The 22,794-nt window shown below is 46.1% G+C and overlaps 10 non-coding genes across 10 annotated transcripts; all 10 read left to right on the top strand.

Moving 5' to 3' along the window:
* The first annotated feature begins 1,510 nt into the window (after positions 1 to 1,510).
* LOC130302130 (U2 spliceosomal RNA) lies at positions 1,511 to 1,701 on the top strand. The gene has a single exon (XR_008852435.1). It is a non-coding gene; the product is annotated as a U2 spliceosomal RNA (small nuclear RNA).
* Positions 1,702 to 3,781: 2,080 nt separating this feature from the next.
* LOC130302129 (U2 spliceosomal RNA) lies at positions 3,782 to 3,972 on the top strand. The gene has a single exon (XR_008852434.1). It is a non-coding gene; the product is annotated as a U2 spliceosomal RNA (small nuclear RNA).
* Positions 3,973 to 6,065: 2,093 nt separating this feature from the next.
* On the top strand, positions 6,066 to 6,256 carry LOC130302128 (U2 spliceosomal RNA). The gene has a single exon (XR_008852433.1). It is a non-coding gene; the product is annotated as a U2 spliceosomal RNA (small nuclear RNA).
* Positions 6,257 to 8,344: 2,088 nt separating this feature from the next.
* On the top strand, positions 8,345 to 8,535 carry LOC130302127 (U2 spliceosomal RNA). The gene has a single exon (XR_008852432.1). It is a non-coding gene; the product is annotated as a U2 spliceosomal RNA (small nuclear RNA).
* Positions 8,536 to 10,623: 2,088 nt separating this feature from the next.
* Positions 10,624 to 10,814, top strand: LOC130302126 (U2 spliceosomal RNA). The gene has a single exon (XR_008852431.1). It is a non-coding gene; the product is annotated as a U2 spliceosomal RNA (small nuclear RNA).
* Positions 10,815 to 12,877: 2,063 nt separating this feature from the next.
* Positions 12,878 to 13,068, top strand: LOC130302125 (U2 spliceosomal RNA). The gene has a single exon (XR_008852430.1). It is a non-coding gene; the product is annotated as a U2 spliceosomal RNA (small nuclear RNA).
* Positions 13,069 to 15,166: 2,098 nt separating this feature from the next.
* Positions 15,167 to 15,357, top strand: LOC130302124 (U2 spliceosomal RNA). The gene has a single exon (XR_008852429.1). It is a non-coding gene; the product is annotated as a U2 spliceosomal RNA (small nuclear RNA).
* Positions 15,358 to 17,454: 2,097 nt separating this feature from the next.
* On the top strand, positions 17,455 to 17,645 carry LOC130302123 (U2 spliceosomal RNA). Its single transcript, XR_008852428.1, has one exon. It is a non-coding gene; the product is annotated as a U2 spliceosomal RNA (small nuclear RNA).
* Positions 17,646 to 19,739: 2,094 nt separating this feature from the next.
* LOC130302122 (U2 spliceosomal RNA) lies at positions 19,740 to 19,930 on the top strand. The gene has a single exon (XR_008852427.1). It is a non-coding gene; the product is annotated as a U2 spliceosomal RNA (small nuclear RNA).
* Positions 19,931 to 22,033: 2,103 nt separating this feature from the next.
* On the top strand, positions 22,034 to 22,224 carry LOC130302120 (U2 spliceosomal RNA). The gene has a single exon (XR_008852425.1). It is a non-coding gene; the product is annotated as a U2 spliceosomal RNA (small nuclear RNA).
* Positions 22,225 to 22,794: the final 570 nt, after the last annotated feature.

Below are 22,794 nucleotides of genomic sequence, written 5' to 3'. Positions count from 1 at the left end.
TTGCACTAATGGATTGGTCATCAGCTGGCTGTCTATGTCCCGCATCAATATAGACCAAAGTACAGAGGGTTAGGCTATGCTATTGTGCACCTACCTGATGCATCAGAAGGTGCGAGGCCCTTGCTAAATTCTGTGCACAGACTTTGAGATCTATACTTTAGACTGTATCTAAACCTGCTCCAACATGGACTGACATTCTGGCCTACTTTCAGCCGATGCGACTTGTCTGTCGCTGAACAGTCGCTTTTTATGTATTCAGCACCTATGTATAATGTTGTAAAAATGCTCTAGAAGCTAAAGTCGCAGAAATGTCACACATATTTGGCCTGCAACTTTCTGTGCGACAAATTCAGACAGGAAAAATCAGTATAAATCCTTAGAAAATTATCCCCCAGTGTCTCCATCTGCTGGCGGTATTGAATAAGCATTGCTGCACTGATGGGGTATGCATTAGACGAAAAAAAGAAGAAAAAGAAGAATAATACGCCCAGAAAAGAGGCGAAAAGGAGAAAAACGTAAAAAAACGTGAAAAAAAAGTAAGAGGAAGAGAAGGGAAAAAAAGGTGGAAATGGGTTTAAAAGTGATTTCGGCGGAGAATATATATATATATATATATATATATATATATATATATATACGCGCACACACACACATATATATAAACGTATTCTCCGTTGAGATATTGCAGCCGCTGCTGTGTCCAGGCCCAGGAGCCTTAGCACTGTGCTGTGATGTCACTCAATACCACTGACATCACTAGGTGTAAACAACATCTCTCCTTTGCTGTGTATGTGACTATGGAGCTGTTTGGTGATGTCGTCTATTATGGCCTTCATAGAAGCAACAGGAGATTGTTGCATCCATCTAGAACCCTCAGAACTACAGTGCTATGATGTCACTCACTTCCACAGGCCTTGCAGAGTGTAAACAACAACAACCCAGCTTTGTTGTGTATGTAACCATAGGGATTTGTGATGTCACCTAGAACCTTCACAGCAGCGACAGCTTTATGAGGAGCATCAGCACTGCTCTGCCTGAGCAGAACCATCACCGCCATAGGTTGTCAAATAACCCGGATTTAACCCACACAGGTAAGTCCAATGGGGTGCAGGCATGTCCTCTATGCTTACAGCTTCCTGTGGGTGTTGGTTTGATACCGTTTGGGGACAGCCAAGGAGGCATCTGCAGGCAACAAAGGTAGGTGTGTGCTTGTGTGTGTGTTTCCTATGCAGATCCTAAGCCCAGTGTCACATGCAAGTAGGAGGAGTAAGAAGGGTTCCTGGCAAATCCGGGTTATGGATTGCATTTAAAAAGGCCCCGTGGGAGTGCAATGGGCCCCTGTCTTGCTGCTTAGCAATAATGGTATGGGTTTAGGTTCTGCTGTGTGTACTGGTGGTTGACTGCCCCCCAGCCCAGAGTGTGCATGGAAAATTGTCTGGCAGCCTCCCTGACAGCAAGCAGTGATAGTGCCCATGAAGGGCACCTTGTTGGGCCCGCCCCTTTCACGGTTATCGCTTCTCGGCCTTTTGGCTAAGATCAAGTGTAGTATCTGTTCTTATCAGTTTAATATCTGATACGTCCCCTATCTGGGGACCATATATTAAATGGATTTTTGAGAACGGGGGCCGATTTCGAAGCTTGCTTCCGTCGCCCTATGCATTGACCCGATATGGCAGTATCTTCGGGTACAGTGCACCACCCCCTTACAGGGTTAAAAAGAAAGATTCCTACTTTCATTGCTACCTGCTTGCTGGCTAGCCAGCTAGCCAGCCCTGTGGGCCTTGCTGCTGCTGCAGCCAAAAAACAAAAGGTGGTGCTGCTGCTGCTTCTTCTGCTTCTGCTTGTGTCTGGCCGCTGTTGGAGCGTCCAGGCACAGGACTTCTGCTGCTGCTGACTAAATGGCCTCCTTAATTGGATCATTTGAGTAGCCAGCACACCTGTGCAGGTAGGGCATGACATGATAGGCAGCTGCCTTGATAGCGGGTGGGTGCTGAATGTTCCTAATTGACAAAATAAGATTAATGCTTATGAAGAAATATAAAATCTCATCCCTTCCCCAATATCGCGCCACACCCCTACCCCTTAATTCCCTGGTTGAACTTGATGGACATATGTCTTTTTTCGACCGTACTAACTATGTAACTATGTAACATAACATGGGGGGGGGGGGGGTCTCCTGGCTGTTCACACAGGTGTGTCATTGCTGTACATTGACCATGCATTGCTTCTGTGGTATTGCAAAGGCAAAGACAAATGCTTCCAGCCATCCATTGCACTAATGGATTGGTCATCAGCTGGCTGTCTATGTCCCGCATCAATATAGACCAAAGTACAGAGGGTTAGGCTATGCTATTGTGCACCTACCTGATGCATCAGAAGGTGCGAGGCCCTTGCTAAATTCTGTGCACAGACTTTGAGATCTATACTTTAGACTGTATCTAAACCTGCTCCAACATGGACTGACATTCTGGCCTACTTTCAGCCGATGCGACTTGTCTGTCGCTGAACAGTCGCTTTTTATGTATTCAGCACCTATGTATAATGTTGTAAAAATGCTCTAGAAGCTAAAGTCGCAGAAATGTCACACATATTTGGCCTGCAACTTTCTGTGCGACAAATTCAGACAGGAAAAATCAGTATAAATCCTTAGAAAATTATCCCCCAGTGTCTCCATCTGCTGGCGGTATTGAATAAGCATTGCTGCACTGATGGGGTATGCATTAGACGAAAAAAAAGAAGAAAAAGAAGAATAATACGCCCAGAAAAGAGGCGAAAAGGAGAAAAACGTAAAAAAACGTGAAAAAAAAGTAAGAGGAAGAGAAGGGAAAAAAAAGGTGGAAATGGGTTTAAAAGTGATTTCGGCGGAGAAATATATATATATATATATATATATATATATATATATATACGCGCACACACACACATATATATAAACGTATTCTCCGTTGAGATATTGCAGCCGCTGCTGTGTCCAGGCCCAGGAGCCTTAGCACTGTGCTGTGATGTCACTCAATACCACTGACATCACTAGGTGTAAACAACATCTCTCCTTTGCTGTGTATGTGACTATGGAGCTGTTTGGTGATGTCGTCTATTACGGCCTTCATAGAAGCAACAGGAGATTGTTGCATCCATCTAGAACCCTCAGAACTACAGTGCTATGATGTCACTCACTTCCACAGGCCTTGCAGAGTGTAAACAACAACAACCCAGCTTTGTTGTGTATGTAACCATAGGGATTTGTGATGTCACCTAGAACCTTCACAGCAGCGACAGCTTTATGAGGAGCATCAGCACTGCTCTGCCTGAGCAGAACCATCACCGCCATAGGTTGTCAAATAACCCGGATTTAACCCACACAGGTAAGTCCAATGGGGTGCAGGCATGTCCTCTATGCTTACAGCTTCCCGTGGGTGTTGGTTTGATACCGTTTGGGGACAGCCAAGGAGGCATCTGCAGGCAACAAAGGTAGGTGTGTGCTTGTGTGTGTGTTTCCTATGCAGATCCTAAGCCCAGTGTCACATGCAAGTAGGAGGAGTAAGAAGGGTTCCTGGCAAATCCGGGTTATGGATTGCATTTAAAAAGGCCCCGTGGGAGTGCAATGGGCCCCTGTCTTGCTGCTTAGCAATAATGGTATGGGTTTAGGTTCTGCTGTGTGTACTGGTGGTTGACTGCCCCCCAGCCCAGAGTGTGCATGGAAAATTGTCTGGCAGCCTCCCTGACAGCAAGCAGTGATAGTGCCCATGAAGGGCACCTTGTTGGGCCCGCCCCTTTCACGGTTATCGCTTCTCGGCCTTTTGGCTAAGATCAAGTGTAGTATCTGTTCTTATCAGTTTAATATCTGATACGTCCCCTATCTGGGGACCATATATTAAATGGATTTTTGAGAACGGGGGCCGATTTCGAAGCTTGCTTCCGTCGCCCTATGCATTGACCCGATATGGCAGTATCTTCGGGTACAGTGCACCACCCCCTTACAGGGTTAAAAAGAAAGATTCCTACTTTCATTGCTACCTGCTTGCTGGCTAGCCAGCTAGCCAGCCCTGTGGGCCTTGCTGCTGCTGCAGCCAAAAAACAAAAGGTGGTGCTGCTGCTGCTTCTGCTGCTTCTGCTTCTGCTTGTGTCTGGCCGCTGTTGGAGCGTCCAGGCACAGGACTTCTGCTGCTGCTGACTAAATGGCCTCCTTAATTGGATCATTTGAGTAGCCAGCACACCTGTGCAGGTAGGGCATGACATGATAGGCAGCTGCCTTGATAGCGGGTGGGTGCTGAATGTTCCTAATTGACAAAATAAGATTAATGCTTATGAAGAAATATAAAATCTCATCCCTTCCCCAATATCGCGCCACACCCCTACCCCTTAATTCCCTGGTTGAACTTGATGGACATATGTCTTTTTTCGACCGTACTAACTATGTAACTATGTAACATAACATGGGGGGGGGGGGTCTCCTGGCTGTTCACACAGGTGTGTCATTGCTGTACATTGACCATGCATTGCTTCTGTGGTATTGCAAAGGCAAAGAAAAATGCTTCCAGCCATCCATTGCACTAATGGATTGGTCATCAGCTGGCTGTCTATGTCCCGCATCAATATAGACCAAAGTACAGAGGGTTAGGCTATGCTATTGTGCACCTACCTGATGCATCAGAAGGTGCGAGGCCCTTGCTAAATTCTGTGCACAGACTTTGAGATCTATACTTTAGACTGTATCTAAACCTGCTCCAACATGGACTGACATTCTGGCCTACTTTCAGCCGATGCGACTTGTCTGTCGCTGAACAGTCGCTTTTTATGTATTCAGCACCTATGTATAATGTTGTAAAAATGCTCTAGAAGCTAAAGTCGCAGAAATGTCACACATATTTGGCCTGCAACTTTCTGTGCGACAAATTCAGACAGGAAAAATCAGTATAAATCCTTAGAAAATTATCCCCCAGTGTCTCCATCTGCTGGCGGTATTGAATAAGCATTGCTGCACTGATGGGGTATGCATTAGACGAAAAAAAAGAAGAAAAAGAAGAATAATACGCCCAGAAAAGAGGCGAAAAGGAGAAAAACGTAAAAAAACGTGAAAAAAAAGTAAGAGGAAGAGAAGGGAAAAAAAGGTGGAAATGGGTTTAAAAGTGATTTCGGCGGAGAAATATATATATATATGTATATATATATATATATATATATATATATATATACGCGCACACACACACATATATATAAACGTATTCTCCGTTGAGATATTGCAGCCGCTGCTGTGTCCAGGCCCAGGAGCCTTAGCACTGTGCTGTGATGTCACTCAATACCACTGACATCACTAGGTGTAAACAACATCTCTCCTTTGCTGTGTATGTGACTATGGAGCTGTTTGGTGATGTCGTCTATTATGGCCTTCATAGAAGCAACAGGAGATTGTTGCATCCATCTAGAACCCTCAGAACTACAGTGCTATGATGTCACTCACTTCCACAGGCCTTGCAGAGTGTAAACAACAACAACCCAGCTTTGTTGTGTATGTAACCATAGGGATTTGTGATGTCACCTAGAACCTTCACAGCAGCGACAGCTTTATGAGGAGCATCAGCACTGCTCTGCCTGAGCAGAACCATCACCGCCATAGGTTGTCAAATAACCCGGATTTAACCCACACAGGTAAGTCCAATGGGGTGCAGGCATGTCCTCTATGCTTACAGCTTCCCGTGGGTGTTGGTTTGATACCGTTTGGGGACAGCCAAGGAGGCATCTGCAGGCAACAAAGGTAGGTGTGTGCTTGTGTGTGTGTTTCCTATGCAGATCCTAAGCCCAGTGTCACATGCAAGTAGGAGGAGTAAGAAGGGTTCCTGGCAAATCCGGGTTATGGATTGCATTTAAAAAGGCCCCGTGGGAGTGCAATGGGCCCCTGTCTTGCTGCTTAGCAATAATGGTATGGGTTTAGGTTCTGCTGTGTGTACTGGTGGTTGACTGCCCCCCAGCCCAGAGTGTGCATGGAAAATTGTCTGGCAGCCTCCCTGACAGCAAGCAGTGATAGTGCCCATGAAGGGCACCTTGTTGGGCCCGCCCCTTTCACGGTTATCGCTTCTCGGCCTTTTGGCTAAGATCAAGTGTAGTATCTGTTCTTATCAGTTTAATATCTGATACGTCCCCTATCTGGGGACCATATATTAAATGGATTTTTGAGAACGGGGGCCGATTTCGAAGCTTGCTTCCGTCGCCCTATGCATTGACCCGATATGGCAGTATCTTCGGGTACAGTGCACCACCCCCTTACAGGGTTAAAAAGAAAGATTCCTACTTTCATTGCTACCTGCTTGCTGGCTAGCCAGCTAGCCAGCCCTGTGGGCCTTGCTGCTGCTGCAGCCAAAAAACAAAAGGTGGTGCTGCTGCTGCTTCTGCTGCTTCTGCTTCTGCTTGTGTCTGGCCGCTGTTGGAGCGTCCAGGCACAGGACTTCTGCTGCTGCTGACTAAATGGCCTCCTTAATTGGATCATTTGAGTAGCCAGCACACCTGTGCAGGTAGGGCATGACATGATAGGCAGCTGCCTTGATAGCGGGTGGGTGCTGAATGTTCCTAATTGACAAAATAAGATTAATGCTTATGAAGAAATATAAAATCTCATCCCTTCCCCAATATCGCGCCACACCCCTACCCCTTAATTCCCTGGTTGAACTTGATGGACATATGTCTTTTTTCGACCGTACTAACTATGTAACTATGTAACATAACATGGGGGGGGGGGGGGGTCTCCTGGCTGTTCACACAGGTGTGTCATTGCTGTACATTGACCATGCATTGCTTCTGTGGTATTGCAAAGGCAAAGACAAATGCTTCCAGCCATCCATTGCACTAATGGATTGGTCATCAGCTGGCTGTCTATGTCCCGCATCAATATAGACCAAAGTACAGAGGGTTAGGCTATGCTATTGTGCACCTACCTGATGCATCAGAAGGTGCGAGGCCCTTGCTAAATTCTGTGCACAGACTTTGAGATCTATACTTTAGACTGTATCTAAACCTGCTCCAACATGGACTGACATTCTGGCCTACTTTCAGCCGATGCGACTTGTCTGTCGCTGAACAGTCGCTTTTTATGTATTCAGCACCTATGTATAATGTTGTAAAAATGCTCTAGAAGCTAAAGTCGCAGAAATGTCACACATATTTGGCCTGCAACTTTCTGTGCGACAAATTCAGACAGGAAAAATCAGTATAAATCCTTAGAAAATTATCCCCCAGTGTCTCCATCTGCTGGCGGTATTGAATAAGCATTGCTGCACTGATGGGGTATGCATTAGACGAAAAAAAAGAAGAAAAAGAAGAATAATACGCCCAGAAAAGAGGCGAAAAGGAGAAAAACATAAAAAAACGTGAAAAAAAAGTAAGAGGAAGAGAAGGGAAAAAAAGGTGGAAATGGGTTTAAAAGTGATTTCGGCGGAGAAATATATATATATATATATATATATATATATATATATATATACGCGCACACACACACATATATATAAACGTATTCTCCGTTGAGATATTGCAGCCGCTGCTGTGTCCAGGCCCAGGAGCCTTAGCACTGTGCTGTGATGTCACTCAATACCACTGACATCACTAGGTGTAAACAACATCTCTCCTTTGCTGTGTATGTGACTATGGAGCTGTTTGGTGATGTCGTCTATTATGGCCTTCATAGAAGCAACAGGAGATTGTTGCATCCATCTAGAACCCTCAGAACTACAGTGCTATGATGTCACTCACTTCCACAGGCCTTGCAGAGTGTAAACAACAACAACCCAGCTTTGTTGTGTATGTAACCATAGGGATTTGTGATGTCACCTAGAACCTTCACAGCAGCGACAGCTTTATGAGGAGCATCAGCACTGCTCTGCCTGAGCAGAACCATCACCGCCATAGGTTGTCAAATAACCCGGATTTAACCCACACAGGTAAGTCCAATGGGGTGCAGGCATGTCCTCTATGCTTACAGCTTCCCGTGGGTGTTGGTTTGATACCGTTTGGGGACAGCCAAGGAGGCATCTGCAGGCAACAAAGGTAGGTGTGTGCTTGTGTGTGTGTTTCCTATGCAGATCCTAAGCCCAGTGTCACATGCAAGTAGGAGGAGTAAGAAGGGTTCCTGGCAAATCCGGGTTATGGATTGCATTTAAAAAGGCCCCGTGGGAGTGCAATGGGCCCCTGTCTTGCTGCTTAGCAATAATGGTATGGGTTTAGGTTCTGCTGTGTGTACTGGTGGTTGACTGCCCCCCAGCCCAGAGTGTGCATGGAAAATTGTCTGGCAGCCTCCCTGACAGCAAGCAGTGATAGTGCCCATGAAGGGCACCTTGTTGGGCCCGCCCCTTTCACGGTTATCGCTTCTCGGCCTTTTGGCTAAGATCAAGTGTAGTATCTGTTCTTATCAGTTTAATATCTGATACGTCCCCTATCTGGGGACCATATATTAAATGGATTTTTGAGAACGGGGGCCGATTTCGAAGCTTGCTTCCGTCGCCCTATGCATTGACCCGATATGGCAGTATCTTCGGGTACAGTGCACCACCCCCTTACAGGGTTAAAAAGAAAGATTCCTACTTTCATTGCTACCTGCTTGCTGGCTAGCCAGCTAGCCAGCCCTGTGGGCCTTGCTGCTGCTGCAGCCAAAAAACAAAAGGTGGTGCTGCTGCTGCTTCTGCTGCTTCTGCTTCTGCTTGTGTCTGGCCGCTGTTGGAGCGTCCAGGCACAGGACTTCTGCTGCTGCTGACTAAATGGCCTCCTTAATTGGATCATTTGAGTAGCCAGCACACCTGTGCAGGTAGGGCATGACATGATAGGCAGCTGCCTTGATAGCGGGTGGGTGCTGAATGTTCCTAATTGACAAAATAAGATTAATGCTTATGAAGAAATATAAAATCTCATCCCTTCCCCAATATCGCGCCACACCCCTACCCCTTAATTCCCTGGTTGAACTTGATGGACATATGTCTTTTTTCGACCGTACTAACTATGTAACTATGTAACATAACATGGGGGGGGGGGGGGGGGGTCTCCTGGCTGTTCACACAGGTGTGTCATTGCTGTACATTGACCATGCATTGCTTCTGTGGTATTGCAAAGGCAAAGGACAAATGCTTCCAGCCATCCATTGCACTAATGGATTGGTCATCAGCTGGCTGTCTATGTCCCGCATCAATATAGACCAAAGTACAGAGGGTTAGGCTATGCTATTGTGCACCTACCTGATGCATCAGAAGGTGCGAGGCCCTTGCTAAATTCTGTGCACAGACTTTGAGATCTATACTTTAGACTGTATCTAAACCTGCTCCAACATGGACTGACATTCTGGCCTACTTTCAGCCGATGCGACTTGTCTGTCGCTGAACAGTCGCTTTTTATGTATTCAGCACCTATGTATAATGTTGTAAAAATGCTCTAGAAGCTAAAGTCGCAGAAATGTCACACATATTTGGCCTGCAACTTTCTGTGCGACAAATTCAGACAGGAAAAATCAGTATAAATCCTTAGAAAATTATCCCCCAGTGTCTCCATCTGCTGGCGGTATTGAATAAGCATTGCTGCACTGATGGGGTATGCATTAGACGAAAAAAAAGAAGAAAAAGAAGAATAATACGCCCAGAAAAGAGGCGAAAAGGAGAAAAACGTAAAAAAACGTGAAAAAAAAGTAAGAGGAAGAGAAGGGAAAAAAAGGTGGAAATGGGTTTAAAAGTGATTTCGGCGGAGAAATATATATATATATATATATATATATATATATATATACGCGCACACACACACATATATATAAACGTATTCTCCGTTGAGATATTGCAGCCGCTGCTGTGTCCAGGCCCAGGAGCCTTAGCACTGTGCTGTGATGTCACTCAATACCACTGACATCACTAGGTGTAAACAACATATCTCCTTTGCTGTGTATGTGACTATGGAGCTGTTTGGTGATGTCGTCTATTATGGCCTTCATAGAAGCAACAGGAGATTGTTGCATCCATCTAGAACCCTCAGAACTACAGTGCTATGATGTCACTCACTTCCACAGGCCTTGCAGAGTGTAAACAACAACAACCCAGCTTTGTTGTGTATGTAACCATAGGGATTTGTGATGTCACCTAGAACCTTCACAGCAGCGACAGCTTTATGAGGAGCATCAGCACTGCTCTGCCTGAGCAGAACCATCACCGCCATAGGTTGTCAAATAACCCGGATTTAACCCACACAGGTAAGTCCAATGGGGTGCAGGCATGTCCTCTATGCTTACAGCTTCCCGTGGGTGTTGGTTTGATACCGTTTGGGGACAGCCAAGGAGGCATCTGCAGGCAACAAAGGTAGGTGTGTGCTTGTGTGTGTGTTTCCTATGCAGATCCTAAGCCCAGTGTCACATGCAAGTAGGAGGAGTAAGAAGGGTTCCTGGCAAATCCGGGTTATGGATTGCATTTAAAAAGGCCCCGTGGGAGTGCAATGGGCCCCTGTCTTGCTGCTTAGCAATAATGGTATGGGTTTAGGTTCTGCTGTGTGTACTGGTGGTTGACTGCCCCCCAGCCCAGAGTGTGCATGGAAAATTGTCTGGCAGCCTCCCTGACAGCAAGCAGTGATAGTGCCCATGAAGGGCACCTTGTTGGGCCCGCCCCTTTCACGGTTATCGCTTCTCGGCCTTTTGGCTAAGATCAAGTGTAGTATCTGTTCTTATCAGTTTAATATCTGATACGTCCCCTATCTGGGGACCATATATTAAATGGATTTTTGAGAACGGGGGCCGATTTCGAAGCTTGCTTCCGTCGCCCTATGCATTGACCCGATATGGCAGTATCTTCGGGTACAGTGCACCACCCCCTTACAGGGTTAAAAAGAAAGATTCCTACTTTCATTGCTACCTGCTTGCTGGCTAGCCAGCTAGCCAGCCCTGTGGGCCTTGCTGCTGCTGCAGCCAAAAAACAAAAGGTGGTGCTGCTGCTGCTTCTGCTGCTTCTGCTTCTGCTTGTGTCTGGCCGCTGTTGGAGCGTCCAGGCACAGGACTTCTGCTGCTGCTGACTAAATGGCCTCCTTAATTGGATCATTTGAGTAGCCAGCACACCTGTGCAGGTAGGGCATGACATGATAGGCAGCTGCCTTGATAGCGGGTGGGTGCTGAATGTTCCTAATTGACAAAATAAGATTAATGCTTATGAAGAAATATAAAATCTCATCCCTTCCCCAATATCGCGCCACACCCCTACCCCTTAATTCCCTGGTTGAACTTGATGGACATATGTCTTTTTTCGACCGTACTAACTATGTAACTATGTAACATAACATGGGGGGGGGGGGGGTCTCCTGGCTGTTCACACAGGTGTGTCATTGCTGTACATTGACCATGCATTGCTTCTGTGGTATTGAAAAGGCAAAGACAAATGCTTCCAGCCATCCATTGCACTAATGGATTGGTCATCAGCTGGCTGTCTATGTCCCGCATCAATATAGACCAAAGTACAGAGGGTTAGGCTATGCTATTGTGCACCTACCTGATGCATCAGAAGGTGCGAGGCCCTTGCTAAATTCTGTGCACAGACTTTGAGATCTATACTTTAGACTGTATCTAAACCTGCTCCAACATGGACTGACATTCTGGCCTACTTTCAGCCGATGCGACTTGTCTGTCGCTGAACAGTCGCTTTTTATGTATTCAGCACCTATGTATAATGTTGTAAAAATGCTCTAGAAGCTAAAGTCGCAGAAATGTCACACATATTTGGCCTGCAACTTTCTGTGCGACAAATTCAGACAGGAAAAATCAGTATAAATCCTTAGAAAATTATCCCCCAGTGTCTCCATCTGCTGGCGGTATTGAATAAGCATTGCTGCACTGATGGGGTATGCATTAGACGAAAAAAAAGAAGAAAAAGAAGAATAATACGCCCAGAAAAGAGGCGAAAAGGAGAAAAACGTAAAAAAACGTGAAAAAAAAGTAAGAGGAAGAGAAGGGAAAAAAAGGTGGAAATGGGTTTAAAAGTGATTTCGGCGGAGAAATATATATATATATATACGCGCACACACACACATATATATAAACGTATTCTCCGTTGAGATATTGCAGCCGCTGCTGTGTCCAGGCCCAGGAGCCTTAGCACTGTGCTGTGATGTCACTCAATACCACTGACATCACTAGGTGTAAACAACATCTCTCCTTTGCTGTGTATGTGACTATGGAGCTGTTTGGTGATGTCGTCTATTATGGCCTTCATAGAAGCAACAGGAGATTGTTGCATCCATCTAGAACCCTCAGAACTACAGTGCTATGATGTCACTCACTTCCACAGGCCTTGCAGAGTGTAAACAACAACAACCCAGCTTTGTTGTGTATGTAACCATAGGGATTTGTGATGTCACCTAGAACCTTCACAGCAGCGACAGCTTTATGAGGAGCATCAGCACTGCTCTGCCTGAGCAGAACCATCACCGCCATAGGTTGTCAAATAACCCGGATTTAACCCACACAGGTAAGTCCAATGGGGTGCAGGCATGTCCTCTATGCTTACAGCTTCCCGTGGGTGTTGGTTTGATACCGTTTGGGGACAGCCAAGGAGGCATCTGCAGGCAACAAAGGTAGGTGTGTGCTTGTGTGTGTGTTTCCTATGCAGATCCTAAGCCCAGTGTCACATGCAAGTAGGAGGAGTAAGAAGGGTTCCTGGCAAATCCGGGTTATGGATTGCATTTAAAAAGGCCCCGTGGGAGTGCAATGGGCCCCTGTCTTGCTGCTTAGCAATAATGGTATGGGTTTAGGTTCTGCTGTGTGTACTGGTGGTTGACTGCCCCCCAGCCCAGAGTGTGCATGGAAAATTGTCTGGCAGCCTCCCTGACAGCAAGCAGTGATAGTGCCCATGAAGGGCACCTTGTTGGGCCCGCCCCTTTCACGGTTATCGCTTCTCGGCCTTTTGGCTAAGATCAAGTGTAGTATCTGTTCTTATCAGTTTAATATCTGATACGTCCCCTATCTGGGGACCATATATTAAATGGATTTTTGAGAACGGGGGCCGATTTCGAAGCTTGCTTCCGTCGCCCTATGCATTGACCCGATATGGCAGTATCTTCGGGTACAGTGCACCACCCCCTTACAGGGTTAAAAAGAAAGATTCCTACTTTCATTGCTACCTGCTTGCTGGCTAGCCAGCTAGCCAGCCCTGTGGGCCTTGCTGCTGCTGCAGCCAAAAAACAAAAGGTGGTGCTGCTGCTGCTTCTGCTGCTTCTGCTTCTGCTTGTGTCTGGCCGCTGTTGGAGCGTCCAGGCACAGGACTTCTGCTGCTGCTGACTAAATGGCCTCCTTAATTGGATCATTTGAGTAGCCAGCACACCTGTGCAGGTAGGGCATGACATGATAGGCAGCTGCCTTGATAGCGGGTGGGTGCTGAATGTTCCTAATTGACAAAATAAGATTAATGCTTATGAAGAAATATAAAATCTCATCCCTTCCCCAATATCGCGCCACACCCCTACCCCTTAATTCCCTGGTTGAACTTGATGGACATATGTCTTTTTTCGACCGTACTAACTATGTAACTATGTAACATAACATGGGGGGGGGGGGGGTCTCCTGGCTGTTCACACAGGTGTGTCATTGCTGTACATTGACCATGCATTGCTTCTGTGGTATTGCAAAGGCAAAGACAAATGCTTCCAGCCATCCATTGCACTAATGGATTGGTCATCAGCTGGCTGTCTATGTCCCGCATCAATATAGACCAAAGTACAGAGGGTTAGGCTATGCTATTGTGCACCTACCTGATGCATCAGAAGGTGCGAGGCCCTTGCTAAATTCTGTGCACAGACTTTGAGATCTATACTTTAGACTGTATCTAAACCTGCTCCAACATGGACTGACATTCTGGCCTACTTTCAGCCGATGCGACTTGTCTGTCGCTGAACAGTCGCTTTTTATGTATTCAGCACCTATGTATAATGTTGTAAAAATGCTCTAGAAGCTAAAGTCGCAGAAATGTCACACATATTTGGCCTGCAACTTTCTGTGCGACAAATTCAGACAGGAAAAATCAGTATAAATCCTTAGAAAATTATCCCCCAGTGTCTCCATCTGCTGGCGGTATTGAATAAGCATTGCTGCACTGATGGGGTATGCATTAGACGAAAAAAAAGAAGAAAAAGAAGATTAATACGCCCAGAAAAGAGGCGAAAAGGAGAAAAACGTAAAAAAACGTGAAAAAAAGTAAGAGGAAGAGAAGGGAAAAAAAGGTGGAAATGGGTTTAAAAGTGATTTCGGCGGAGAAATATATATATATATATATATATATATATATATATATATATATATATATATATACGCGCACACACACACATATATATAAACGTATTCTCCGTTGAGATATTGCAGCCGCTGCTGTGTCCAGGCCCAGGAGCCTTAGCACTGTGCTGTGATGTCACTCAATACGACTGACATCACTAGGTGTAAACAACATCTCTCCTTTGCTGTGTATGTGACTATGGAGCTGTTTGGTGATGTCGTCTATTATGGCCTTCATAGAAGCAACAGGAGATTGTTGCATCCATCTAGAACCCTCAGAACTACAGTGCTATGATGTCACTCACTTCCACAGGCCTTGCAGAGTGTAAACAACAACAACCCAGCTTTGTTGTGTATGTAACCATAGGGATTTGTGATGTCACCTAGAACCTTCACAGCAGCGACAGCTTTATGAGGAGCATCAGCACTGCTCTGCCTGAGCAGAACCATCACCGCCATAGGTTGTCAAATAACCCGGATTTAACCCACACAGGTAAGTCCAATGGGGTGCAGGCATGTCCTCTATGCTTACAGCTTCCCGTGGGTGTTGGTTTGATACCGTTTGGGGACAGCCAAGGAGGCATCTGCAGGCAACAAAGGTAGGTGTGTGCTTGTGTGTGTGTTTCCTATGCAGATCCTAAGCCCAGTGTCACATGCAAGTAGGAGGAGTAAGAAGGGTTCCTGGCAAATCCGGGTTATGGATTGCATTTAAAAAGGCCCCGTGGGAGTGCAATGGGCCCCTGTCTTGCTGCTTAGCAATAATGGTATGGGTTTAGGTTCTGCTGTGTGTACTGGTGGTTGACTGCCCCCCAGCCCAGAGTGTGCATGGAAAATTGTCTGGCAGCCTCCCTGACAGCAAGCAGTGATAGTGCCCATGAAGGGCACCTTGTTGGGCCCGCCCCTTTCACGGTTATCGCTTCTCGGCCTTTTGGCTAAGATCAAGTGTAGTATCTGTTCTTATCAGTTTAATATCTGATACGTCCCCTATCTGGGGACCATATATTAAATGGATTTTTGAGAACGGGGGCCGATTTCGAAGCTTGCTTCCGTCGCCCTATGCATTGACCCGATATGGCAGTATCTTCGGGTACAGTGCACCACCCCCTTACAGGGTTAAAAAGAAAGATTCCTACTTTCATTGCTACCTGCTTGCTGGCTATCCAGCTAGCCAGCCCTGTGGGCCTTGCTGCTGCTGCAGCCAAAAAACAAAAGGTGGTGCTGCTGCTGCTTCTGCTGCTTCTGCTTCTGCTTGTGTCTGGCCGCTGTTGGAGCGTCCAGGCACAGGACTTCTGCTGCTGCTGACTAAATGGCCTCCTTAATTGGATCATTTGAGTAGCCAGCACACCTGTGCAGGTAGGGCATGACATGATAGGCAGCTGCCTTGATAGCGGGTGGGTGCTGAATGTTCCTAATTGACAAAATAAGATTAATGCTTATGAAGAAATATAAAATCTCATCCCTTCCCCAATATCGCGCCACACCCCTACCCCTTAATTCCCTGGTTGAACTTGATGGACATATGTCTTTTTTCGACCGTACTAACTATGTAACTATGTAACATAACATGGGGGGGGGGGGGGGGGGGTCTCCTGGCTGTTCACACAGGTGTGTCATTGCTGTACATTGACCATGCATTGCTTCTGTGGTATTGCAAAGGCAAAGACAAATGCTTCCAGCCATCCATTGCACTAATGGATTGGTCATCAGCTGGCTGTCTATGTCCCGCATCAATATAGACCAAAGTACAGAGGGTTAGGCTATGCTATTGTGGCACCTACCTGATGCATCAGAAGGTGCGAGGCCCTTGCTAAATTCTGTGCACAGACTTTGAGATCTATACTTTAGACTGTATCTAAACCTGCTCCAACATGGACTGACATTCTGGCCTACTTTCAGCCGATGCGACTTGTCTGTCGCTGAACAGTCGCTTTTTATGTATTCAGCACCTATGTATAATGTTGTAAAAATGCTCTAGAAGCTAAAGTCGCAGAAATGTCACACATATTTGGCCTGCAACTTTCTGTGCGACAAATTCAGACAGGAAAAATCAGTATAAATCCTTAGAAAATTATCCCCCAGTGTCTCCATCTGCTGGCGGTATTGAATAAGCATTGCTGCACTGATGGGGTATGCATTAGACGAAAAAAAAGAAGAAAAAGAAGAATAATACGCCCAGAAAAGAGGCGAAAAGGAGAAAAACGTAAAAAAACGTGAAAAAAAAGTAAGAGGAAGAGAAGGGAAAAAAAGGTGGAAATGGGTTTAAAAGTGATTTCGGCGGAGAAATATATATATATATATATATATATATATATATATATATATATATACGCGCACACACACACATATATATAAACGTATTCTCCGTTGAGATATTGCAGCCACTGCTGTGTCCAGGCCCAGGAGCCTTAGCACTGTGCTGTGATGTCACTCAATACCACTGACATCACTAGGTGTAAACAACATCTCTCCTTTGCTGTGTATGTGACTATGGAGCTGTTTGGTGATGTCGTCTATTATGGCCTTCATAGAAGCAACAGGAGATTGTTGCATCCATCTAGAACCCTCAGAACTACAGTGCTATGATGTCACTCACTTCCACAGGCCTTGCAGAGTGTAAACAACAACAACCCAGCTTTGTTGTGTATGTAACCATAGGGATTTGTGATGTCACCTAGAACCTTCACAGCAGCGACAGCTTTATGAGGAGCATCAGCACTGCTCTGCCTGAGCAGAACCATCACCGCCATAGGTTGTCAAATAACCCGGATTTAACCCACACAGGTAAGTCCAATGGGGTGCAGGCATGTCCTCTATGCTTACAGCTTCCCGTGGGTGTTGGTTTGATACCGTTTGGGGACAGCCAAGGAGGCATCTGCAGGCAACAAAGGTAGGTGTGTGCTTGTGTGTGTGTTTCCTATGCAGATCCTAAGCCCAGTGTCACATGCAAGTAGGAGGAGTAAGAAGGGTTCCTGGCAAATCCGGGTTATGGATTGCATTTAAAAAGGCCCCGTGGGAGTGCAATGGGCCCCTGTCTTGCTGCTTAGCAATAATGGTATGGGTTTAGGTTCTGCTGTGTGTACTGGTGGTTGACTGCCCCCCAGCCCAGAGTGTGCATGGAAAATTGTCTGGCAGCCTCCCTGACAGCAAGCAGTGATAGTGCCCATGAAGGGCACCTTGTTGGGCCCGCCCCTTTCACGGTTATCGCTTCTCGGCCTTTTGGCTAAGATCAAGTGTAGTATCTGTTCTTATCAGTTTAATATCTGATACGTCCCCTATCTGGGGACCATATATTAAATGGATTTTTGAGAACGGGGGCCGATTTCGAAGCTTGCTTCCGTCGCCCTATGCATTGACCCGATATGGCAGTATCTTCGGGTACAGTGCACCACCCCCTTACAGGGTTAAAAAGAAAGATTCCTACTTTCATTGCTACCTGCTTGCTGGCTAGCCAGCTAGCCAGCCCTGTGGGCCTTGCTGCTGCTGCAGCCAAAAAACAAAAGGTGGTGCTGCTGCTGCTTCTGCTGCTTCTGCTTCTGCTTGTGTCTGGCCGCTGTTGGAGCGTCCAGGCACAGGACTTCTGCTGCTGCTGACTAAATGGCCTCCTTAATTGGATCATTTGAGTAGCCAGCACACCTGTGCAGGTAGGGCATGACATGATAGGCAGCTGCCTTGATAGCGGGTGGGTGCTGAATGTTCCTAATTGACAAAATAAGATTAATGCTTATGAAGAAATATAAAATCTCATCCCTTCCCCAATATCGCGCCACACCCCTACCCCTTAATTCCCTGGTTGAACTTGATGGACATATGTCTTTTTTCGACCGTACTAACTATGTAACTATGTAACATAACATGGGGGGGGGGGGGGGGGTCTCCTGGCTGTTCACACAGGTGTGTCATTGCTGTACATTGACCATGCATTGCTTCTGTGGTATTGCAAAGGCAAAGACAAATGCTTCCAGCCATCCATTGCACTAATGGATTGGTCATCAGCTGGCTGTCTATGTCCCGCATCAATATAGACCAAAGTACAGAGGGTTAGGCTATGCTATTGTGCACCTACCTGATGCATCAGAAGGTGCGAGGCCCTTGCTAAATTCTGTGCACAGACTTTGAGATCTATACTTTAGACTGTATCTAAACCTGCTCCAACATGGACTGACATTCTGGCCTACTTTCAGCCGATGCGACTTGTCTGTCGCTGAACAGTCGCTTTTTATGTATTCAGCACCTATGTATAATGTTGTAAAAATGCTCTAGAAGCTAAAGTCGCAGAAATGTCACACATATTTGGCCTGCAACTTTCTGTGCGACAAATTCAGACAGGAAAAATCAGTATAAATCCTTAGAAAATTATCCCCCAGTGTCTCCATCTGCTGGCGGTATTGAATAAGCATTGCTGCACTGATGGGGTATGCATTAGACGAAAAAAAAGAAGAAAAAGAAGAATAATACGCCCAGAAAAGAGGCGAAAAGGAGAAAAACGTAAAAAAACGTGAAAAAAAAGTAAGAGGAAGAGAAGGGAAAAAAAGGTGGAAATGGGTTTAAAAGTGATTTCGGCGGAGAAATATATATATATATATATATATATATATATATATATATATATATACGCGCACACACACACATATATATAAACGTATTCTCCGTTGAGATATTGCAGCCACTGCTGTGTCCAGGCCCAGGAGCCTTAGCACTGTGCTGTGATGTCACTCAATACCACTGACATCACTAGGTGTAAACAACATCTCTCCTTTGCTGTGTATGTGACTATGGAGCTGTTTGGTGATGTCGTCTATTATGGCCTTCATAGAAGCAACAGGAGATTGTTGCATCCATCTAGAACCCTCAGAACTACAGTGCTATGATGTCACTCACTTCCACAGGCCTTGCAGAGTGTAAACAACAACAACCCAGCTTTGTTGTGTATGTAACCATAGGGATTTGTGATGTCACCTAGAACCTTCACAGCAGCGACAGCTTTATGAGGAGCATCAGCACTGCTCTGCCTGAGCAGAACCATCACCGCCATAGGTTGTCAAATAACCCGGATTTAACCCACACAGGTAAGTCCAATGGGGTGCAGGCATGTCCTCTATGCTTACAGCTTCCCGTGGGTGTTGGTTTGATACCGTTTGGGGACAGCCAAGGAGGCATCTGCAGGCAACAAAGGTAGGTGTGTGCTTGTGTGTGTGTTTCCTATGCAGATCCTAAGCCCAGTGTCACATGCAAGTAGGAGGAGTAAGAAGGGTTCCTGGCAAATCCGGGTTATGGATTGCATTTAAAAAGGCCCCGTGGGAGTGCAATGGGCCCCTGTCTTGCTGCTTAGCAATAATGGTATGGGTTTAGGTTCTGCTGTGTGTACTGGTGGTTGACTGCCCCCCAGCCCAGAGTGTGCATGGAAAATTGTCTGGCAGCCTCCCTGACAGCAAGCAGTGATAGTGCCCATGAAGGGCACCTTGTTGGGCCCGCCCCTTTCACGGTTATCGCTTCTCGGCCTTTTGGCTAAGATCAAGTGTAGTATCTGTTCTTATCAGTTTAATATCTGATACGTCCCCTATCTGGGGACCATATATTAAATGGATTTTTGAGAACGGGGGCCGATTTCGAAGCTTGCTTCCGTCGCCCTATGCATTGACCCGATATGGCAGTATCTTCGGGTACAGTGCACCACCCCCTTACAGGGTTAAAAAGAAAGATTCCTACTTTCATTGCTACCTGCTTGCTGGCTAGCCAGCTAGCCAGCCCTGTGGGCCTTGCTGCTGCTGCAGCCAAAAAACAAAAGGTGGTGCTGCTGCTGCTTCTGCTGCTTCTGCTTCTGCTTGTGTCTGGCCGCTGTTGGAGCGTCCAGGCACAGGACTTCTGCTGCTGCTGACTAAATGGCCTCCTTAATTGGATCATTTGAGTAGCCAGCACACCTGTGCAGGTAGGGCATGACATGATAGGCAGCTGCCTTGATAGCGGGTGGGTGCTGAATGTTCCTAATTGACAAAATAAGATTAATGCTTATGAAGAAATATAAAATCTCATCCCTTCCCCAATATCGCGCCACACCCCTACCCCTTAATTCCCTGGTTGAACTTGATGGACATATGTCTTTTTTCGACCGTACTAACTATGTAACTATGTAACATAACATGGGGGGGGGGGGGGGGGGTCTCCTGGCTGTTCACACAGGTGTGTCATTGCTGTACATTGACCATGCATTGCTTCTGTGGTATTGCAAAGGCAAAGACAAATGCTTCCAGCCATCCATTGCACTAATGGATTGGTCATCAGCTGGCTGTCTATGTCCCGCATCAATATAGACCAAAGTACAGAGGGTTAGGCTATGCTATTGTGCACCTACCTGATGCATCAGAAGGTGCGAGGCCCTTGCTAAATTCTGTGCACAGACTTTGAGATCTATACTTTAGACTGTATCTAAACCTGCTCCAACATGGACTGACATTCTGGCCTACTTTCAGCCGATGCGACTTGTCTGTCGCTGAACAGTCGCTTTTTATGTATTCAGCACCTATGTATAATGTTGTAAAAATGCTCTAGAAGCTAAAGTCGCAGAAATGTCACACATATTTGGCCTGCAACTTTCTGTGCGACAAATTCAGACAGGAAAAATCAGTATAAATCCTTAGAAAATTATCCCCCAGTGTCTCCATCTGCTGGCGGTATTGAATAAGCATTGCTGCACTGATGGGGTATGCATTAGACGAAAAAAAAGAAGAAAAAGAAGAATAATACGCCCAGAAAAGAGGCGAAAAGGAGAAAAACGTAAAAAAACGTGAAAAAAAAGTAAGAGGAAGAGAAGGGAAAAAAAGGTGGAAATGGGTTTAAAAGTGATTTCGGCGGAGAAATATATATATATATATATATATATATATATATATATATATATATATATATATACGCGCACACACACACATATATATAAACGTATTCTCCGTTGAGATATTGCAGCCGCTGCTGTGTCCAGGCCCAGGAGCCTTAGCACTGTGCTGTGATGTCACTCAATACCACTGACATCACTAGGTGTAAACAACATCTCTCCTTTGCTGTGTATGTGACTATGGAGCTGTTTGGTGATGTCGTCTATTATGGCCTTCATAGAAGCAACAGGAGATTGTTGCATCCATCTAGAACCCTCAGAACTACAGTGCTATGATGTCACTCACTTCCACAGGCCTTGCAGAGTGTAAACAACAACAACCCAGCTTTGTTGTGTATGTAACCATAGGGATTTGTGATGTCACCTAGAACCTTCACAGCAGCGACAGCTTTATGAGGAGCATCAGCACTGCTCTGCCTGAGCAGAACCATCACCGCCATAGGTTGTCAAATAACCCGGATTTAACCCACACAGGTAAGTCCAATGGGGTGCAGGCATGTCCTCTATGCTTACAGCTTCCCGTGGGTGTTGGTTTGATACCGTTTGGGGACAGCCAAGGAGGCATCTGCAGGCAACAAAGGTAGGTGTGTGCTTGTGTGTGTGTTTCCTATGCAGATCCTAAGCCCAGTGTCACATGCAAGTAGGAGGAGTAAGAAGGGTTCCTGGCAAATCCGGGTTATGGATTGCATTTAAAAAGGCCCCGTGGGAGTGCAATGGGCCCCTGTCTTGCTGCTTAGCAATAATGGTATGGGTTTAGGTTCTGCTGTGTGTACTGGTGGTTGACTGCCCCCCAGCCCAGAGTGTGCATGGAAAATTGTCTGGCAGCCTCCCTGACAGCAAGCAGTGATAGTGCCCATGAAGGGCACCTTGTTGGGCCCGCCCCTTTCACGGTTATCGCTTCTCGGCCTTTTGGCTAAGATCAAGTGTAGTATCTGTTCTTATCAGTTTAATATCTGATACGTCCCCTATCTGGGGACCATATATTAAATGGATTTTTGAGAACGGGGGCCGATTTCGAAGCTTGCTTCCGTCGCCCTATGCATTGACCCGATATGGCAGTATCTTCGGGTACAGTGCACCACCCCCTTACAGGGTTAAAAAGAAAGATTCCTACTTTCATTGCTACCTGCTTGCTGGCTAGCCAGCTAGCCAGCCCTGTGGGCCTTGCTGCTGCTGCAGCCAAAAAACAAAAGGTGGTGCTGCTGCTGCTTCTGCTGCTTCTGCTTCTGCTTGTGTCTGGCCGCTGTTGGAGCGTCCAGGCACAGGACTTCTGCTGCTGCTGACTAAATGGCCTCCTTAATTGGATCATTTGAGTAGCCAGCACACCTGTGCAGGTAGGGCATGACATGATAGGCAGCTGCCTTGATAGCGGGTGGGTGCTGAATGTTCCTAATTGACAAAATAAGATTAATGCTTATGAAGAAATATAAAATCTCATCCCTTCCCCAATATCGCGCCACACCCCTACCCCTTAATTCCCTGGTTGAACTTGATGGACATATGTCTTTTTTCGACCGTACTAACTATGTAACTATGTAACATAACATGGGGGGGGGGGGTCTCCTGGCTGTTCACACAGGTGTGTCATTGCTGTACATTGACCATGCATTGCTTCTGTGGTATTGCAAAGGCAAAGACAAATGCTTCCAGCCAT

This window comes from Hyla sarda, unplaced genomic scaffold, assembly GCF_029499605.1.
Source record: "Hyla sarda isolate aHylSar1 unplaced genomic scaffold, aHylSar1.hap1 scaffold_1153, whole genome shotgun sequence".
NCBI lineage: Eukaryota > Metazoa > Chordata > Amphibia > Anura > Hylidae > Hyla > Hyla sarda.
Note: the sequence above shows the minus strand (reverse complement) of the source record. Positions and strands in the feature narration are given on the sequence as shown.